The following is a 6,648-nucleotide window of genomic DNA, read 5'->3' as shown; positions in this document are numbered from 1 at the left end:
TAACCCATAGACAGTGTTCTTCGGCCCCCTGTCTGTTGGGCACTGTTTTTCCACAGTTCTGTTAACGACGGTGAGGGCAGGCGGGAGCGAAGGACACAGTCTACCGGTATCGCTCCTGCTAGCTAGCAAGAATGACTGGTAGGTGGGGACGAAACAATTCAGATAATACTTTTATTGTCCGTTTGACCCACATTCAAAAGCGTCACACAAGCATGATCCAAAGATTAGGCAGAGACTCATTTAAAGTATAATAGTTGGGCCAAATTGAACCTCAAAATGTCATGGCTGAGGAGGACAAGAGATATCTTACCATTAAGGCCTGGCTGGAAAACAGACGCTCCCTCAGAGATTTTTGAATAAGGACTCTTACCTTCTTAGTTGTGGCCAGAGGCATGTTTGTGTCTTAGCCGAGTGAAAAGTGTCAAGAAGTCAGGTTGCTCTCATCTGGGTCACGGCACCAAATATTGTTCACACTCATATTCGTCATGTGACCTTGTAGTGAAGGCTGAACTTCTTCAAATTACTAAGATATTGCATTATTAGATTGCTATCTGAAAGCTGCTAATAACAAATTACCATTCACCATACTGTCAACACTCATTAAATGTGACCTCAACTGATAGATCCTGTCTTTGTTACTTTCACTAGTCTCCATATCTGTTTCCTTCAACTCAGATCCTTCTACTCTTTTCAATAGGAAAGCCCTCTCAATCACTACTGCTAATACACACAGATCACTTTCAAACAATGTTCTGCTTTTACCCCTATTGTACCAAGAGCTACAAACAAACAAACAAAACATGATCATTTCTGTTCACCTGGATGCCGCTGTCCCCTTTTCCCCCTTTACTTTCTCCTTATTGGAAGTCATTGTCTGTATTTTAGTCTACCCTAACAATGTTACTGTATATATTTATGACCAATTTCACTTTATTCTTCACACTCATTGAAAGTCTAATATTTTGAGATTAATACTGTATGTAATGCGCACAAATTCAAAAATACATCAGCCAATTCAGAAGAGGAGAGAGAAACTTTTGAGGGAGCTTACTTTTTAAGGTAGCTTTTGAGACCAGAGGCAAGGATGGAATAGTCAGGAATCCACTGACGACAGTAACCTGCCGTTCCCAAAAATGCTCTCATTTGGCGGGTTATATATATATATTTTTTTAAACCTTTATTTAATTAGGCAAGTTAAATAAAATATAGGACAAAACACGCATCATGACAAGAGAGACAACACAACACTACATAAAGAGACCTAAGACAACAACATAGCATGGCAGCAACACATAACACAGCATGGTAGCAACACAACATGGTAGTAGCACAAAACAGGGTACAAACATTGTTGGGCACAGGCAACAGCACAAAGGGCAAGAAGGTAGAGACAACAATACATCACGCAATGCAACCACAACTGTCAGTAAGTGTCCATGATTGAGTCTTTGAATGAAGAGATTGAGATAAAACGGTCCAGTTTGAGTGTTTGTTGCAGCTCGTTCCAGTCGCTAGCTGCAGCGAACTGACAAAAACAAGCGACCCAGGGATGTGTGTGCTTTGGGGACCTTTAACAGAATGTGACTGGCAGAACGGGTGTTGTATGTGGAGGATGAGGGCTGCAGTAGATATCTCAGATAGTGGGGAGTGAGGCCTAAGAGGGTTTTATAAATAAGCAACAACCAGTTGGTCTTGCGACAGGTATACAGAGATGACCAGTTTACATAAGAGTATAGAGTGCAGTGATGTGTCCTATAAGGAGCATTGGTGGCCGAATGGTAAAGAACCTCTAGCCACTCGAGAGCACCCTAACCTGCCGATCTATATCCATAATCTAGAACGGGTAGGATGGTCATCTGAATCAGGGTTAGTTTGGCAGCTGGGGTGAAAGAGGAGCAATTACGATACAGGACACCAAGTCGAGATTTAACTTTAGCCTGCAGCTTTGATATGTGCTGAGTTTTGCAGGGCTCTGGCAGTGCTCCTCCTTGCACAAAGACGGAGGTAGCGGTCCTGCTGCTGGGTTGTTGCCCTCCTACGGCCTCCTCCACGTCTCCTGATGTGCTGGCCTGTCTCCTGGTAGCGCCTCCATGCTCTGGACACTACGCTGACAGACACAGCAAACCTTCTTGCCACAGCTCGCATTGATGTGCCATCCTGGATGAGCTGCACTACCTGAGCCACTTGTGTGGGTTGTAGACTCCGTCTCATGCTACCACTAGAGTGAAAGCACCGCCAGCATTCAAAAGTGACCAAAACATCACCCAGGAAGCATAGGAACTGAGAAGTGGTCTGTGGTCACCACCTGCAAAACCACTCCTTTATTGGGGGTGTCTTGCTAATTGCCTATAATTTCTACCTGTTGTCTATTCCATTTGCACAACAGCATGTGAAATGTATTGTCAATCGGTGTTGCTTCCTAAGTGGACAGTTTGATTTCACAGAAGTGTGATTGACTTGGAGTTACATTGTGTTGTTTAAGTGTTCCCTTTATTTTTTTGAGCAGTGTATATATATTTGCACAATTTCTTTGTCATACTAATCTATAATGAGTTTTTGGCTGATGAGTGGGCAATGGCCGACTCTTTTTTCTGAGCTGAGGTCATGCGTCATCAGCTAGACAATGACAGAATTTCTGCAGCAAATGTCACAAAAAAACCTGCAAAATCCTGGATGGACTGACATGCACAGGCACTAATTTGCAATATAGCCTACGTTGTTACCTTGGCTTTTAAAACATATAAGGCTTAAGCAGGCAGACAGACATAAAACAAAAGAAGCACAGAATGACAGCAGTGAAGATGCTGAGACAGATAGACAGCACAGCAAGGAGGCAAACAAAATGGCCAGAGCAGAGGCACTGCCTTCAGACATTTCCACAGTTTCTTGTGTCACAGCCTGAATTTAAAATTGATTAAATTGAGATTTTGTGTCATTGGCCTACACACAACTATGTTTTTAGACATTTTTACAAATAAATTAAAGCTGAAATGTCTTGAGTCAATACGTATTCAACCCCTGTGTTATGGCAAGCCTAAATAAGTTCAGGAGTAAACATTTGCTGAACAAGTCACATAAGTTGCATGGACTCACTCAGTGTGCAATAATAGTGTTTAACATGATTTTTGAATGACTACCTCATCGCTGTACCCCACACATACAGTTCATTGTAAGGTCCCTCAGTCGAGCAGTGAATATGAAACAGATTTAAGCTCAGTTGCCGGAGAGGAAGAAAACCACTCAGGGATTTCATGATGAGGCCAATGGTGACTTTAAAACAGTTACATAGTTTAATGATTGTGATAGGAGAAAACTGAGGATGGATCAACAACATTGTAGTTACTCCACAATACGAACCTAAATGACAGATTGAAAAGAAGGAAGCCTGTACAGCGTAAAAATAAATCAAAAACATGCATTTTTTGCAGTAAGGCACTAAAGTGAAAACTACAAGACGTGGCAAAGAAATATCCTGAATACAAAGCGTTATGTTTGGTGCAAACACATCATTGCGTACCAATCGTCCTATTTCCAAGCATGGAGGTGGCCAATGGGTATGCTTGTCATCGGCAAGGATTGCAGAGTTCTTTTTAGGATAAAAAGAAACAGAATAGAGTTAAGCACAGGCAACAAAAAAAAAAGCAACTTACCTGGTAAAATAACGGTAAAATAAAATAAATAAAATCCTAGAGGAAAACCTGGCTCAGTCTGCTTTCCAACAGACACTGGGAGACAAATTCACCTTTCAGCAGGACAATAACCTAAAACATAAGGCCAAATATACACTGGAATTGCTTCATTGAGTTAGCGACGTGTACAGTGATGTGGGCTGGTGTGGATAAAATGCCAGGGCCAAATTCTTGTCCCAGTCTGCCCCTGGGTTAAACTTTGGAACTCATCAGGGTAAAACACTAAGGTAATACTTTTGATTGCTCAAAATGAGTAACGTGATCCGATTACATTCACTTCAAACACCCAGGATTTTTTGTTTGTTTGCTTTAAACATGCACCTAATATGATTATTTAATTGAGTTATTTTGGGGACTAGTGAGAGCATGAAAATCCTATAGTTCACATGTTCTCTTCATGGTCTGTGTGAGAGCATACACAGGGTTGGTTCCATACTAACTTTTTCACATTAACTAATTTTGGTCGCACCAAAATTCACGCGATAGAAAAATTAGATGCTTAATCGTATTATAGAGTGATTCAAAGTCCTTCATTAAGAAGTGGTCCTTTGTACTTTAACTGCTACATCTTGGTGCTTGTGACGCCAAGGTAGTGGGTTCAATTCCCAGGATCACCCATGTAAGCATGCATGACTAAGTCGCGTTGGATAAAAGTGTCTGCTAAATGGTATATATTAAGTGTACTAGAGTACTATTTTATTTATTAGGATCCCCATTAGCCTAAGGCCACCAATGGCGACAGCTAGTCTTAAAGTGCATTCGGAAAGTATTCAGACCCCTTGACTTTTCCCACATTTCGTTACGTTACAGCCTTATTCTAAAATCGATTAAAAAGTTTTATTCAAACTACACACAATACCCTATAATGACAATGCTCCGTTCATCTTTCCCTCAATACTGACTAGTCTCTCAGTCCCTGCCGCTGAAAAGTATCCCCATAGCATGATGCTGCCACCACCATTCTTCACCATAGGGATGGTGCCAGGTTTCCACCAGACGTGACGCTTGGCATTCAGGCCAAAGAGTTGAATCTTGGTTTCATCAGACCAGAGAATCTTGTTTCTCATGGTCTGGGTCATTTAGGTGACTTTTGGCAAATTCCAAGTGGGTTGTCATGTGCCTTTTACTGAGGAGCGGCTTCCGTTTGGCCACTCTACCATAAAGTCCTGGTTGGTGGAGTGCTGCAGAGATGGTTGACCTTCTGGAAGATTCTCCCATCTCCACTTAGGAACTCTGGACCCCTTCGGGTTCTTGGTCACCTCAATCAAATGCATTTATAAAGCCCTTTTTATACCAGCAGGTGTCACAAAGTGATATACAGAAACCTAGCCAAGAACCCCAAACAGCAACCAATGCAGATGTAGAAGCACGGTGGCTAAGAAAAACTCCCTAGAAAGAGAGGAACCAGGCTCTGAGTGGTGGCCAATCCTCTTCTGGCTGTACCTGACCAAAGCCCTTCTCCCCCGATTCCTCAGTTTGGCCGGGCGACCAACTCTAGGAAGAGTCTTGGTGGTTCCAAACTTCTTCCATTTATGAATGATGGAGGTCACTATGTTCTTGGGGACCTTCAATGCTGCAGAAATATTTTGGTACCCTTCCCCAGATCTATACCTCAACACAATCCTGTCTCGGAGCTCTACGGACAATTCCTTTGACCTGGTGGCTTGGTTTTTGCTCTGACATGCAGTGTCAACTGTGGACAGTATATAGACAGGTGTGTGCCTTTCCAAATCATGTCCAATCAATTGAATTTACCACAGTTGGACTCCAATCAAGTTGTAGAAACATCAAAGATGATCAATGGAAAAAGGACGCACCTGAGCTCAATTTTGATTCTCATAGCAAAGGGTCTAAGTACTTAGGCAAATAAAATGTATTTATTTTTTCATAAATTTGCTAACATTTCTAGCAAAACTTTCTAAACTTTTTTTCGCTTTGTCATTATGGGGTAGTGTGTGTAGATAAAAAATAATGTAATCCATTTTAGAATATGGCTGTAAAGTTACAAAATGTGGAAAAAGACAAGGGGCCTGAATATTTTCAGTATGCACTGTATTTAAAAACATTTACATGTGTGCATCTGTCAGTTACACACACAAGTAGGTCACGCTTTAATAAATAGTTTAATCTAACATGTTTTAGTAGTAATGCATGATTCAAGATACTTTGATGTTCAATATTTTACTGTCAAAATTGGGTTTATTAATTTGGGGCTAAATCACTAACTCTAAATATAGCCTAATATTGATGTCTACCAGTACATTTCATGTATTGGCCTATACATAACTCAATGGTTCATAAATAAAATGTAGACCTACTGAAAGCTGGGACTCTTCTCTTCAACCGTAACAGTGGTTGCTTTCAAAATGGTGATTGCATTGCACAATCAGAAAGCATCTTTCTCACCTGCTACTCAGAGCACAGAAAGGAGAGAGTGAAAGTGCACTGTAAACAGCAGAAACTTTGTAGGGGCCATACTTGCTAAGACAACGGTTTAAACCATTGATCTAAAATGGCTAGCTGCTAGCTTTTCTCATAGGCCAAACCTGGCCAAAATTAGCCATGATGCTTAGGATGGCCAGCTGAGCAGAAAATTATATCCGGTAACGAATCAACCTATCAGAGACCTTAAAATGGTAGACCCACCATTCAATCGCATTTGTTCAACAGGTAAATTTGGCCACCAAAGGCAGACTGTTAAACCATCCAACTGCTTGGTTTAATTTGTTACCCATGGTCTAAGTGGTATGTGCCAATATATTTTTACATGATGTTCCTTGACTATGTGACAATAAAACATTATTACTGACGTCATAACTTTGTTGTCAACTACAAGTAATTTACCCATTACTTCTAGCCTGTAGTGGTGAAGTGATGTTGGCATCTGCGAGTTTAAAATAATCTTTCCCCGAAGGGGATTCAGAGGGAGAAAGCCTCCACTGCTGGTCCATGAGTGAAA

This window comes from Salvelinus fontinalis, chromosome 3, assembly GCF_029448725.1.
Source record: "Salvelinus fontinalis isolate EN_2023a chromosome 3, ASM2944872v1, whole genome shotgun sequence".
In the NCBI taxonomy this organism is placed as follows: Eukaryota; Metazoa; Chordata; class Actinopteri; order Salmoniformes; family Salmonidae; genus Salvelinus; species Salvelinus fontinalis.
This window is presented reverse-complemented; position numbering follows the sequence as displayed.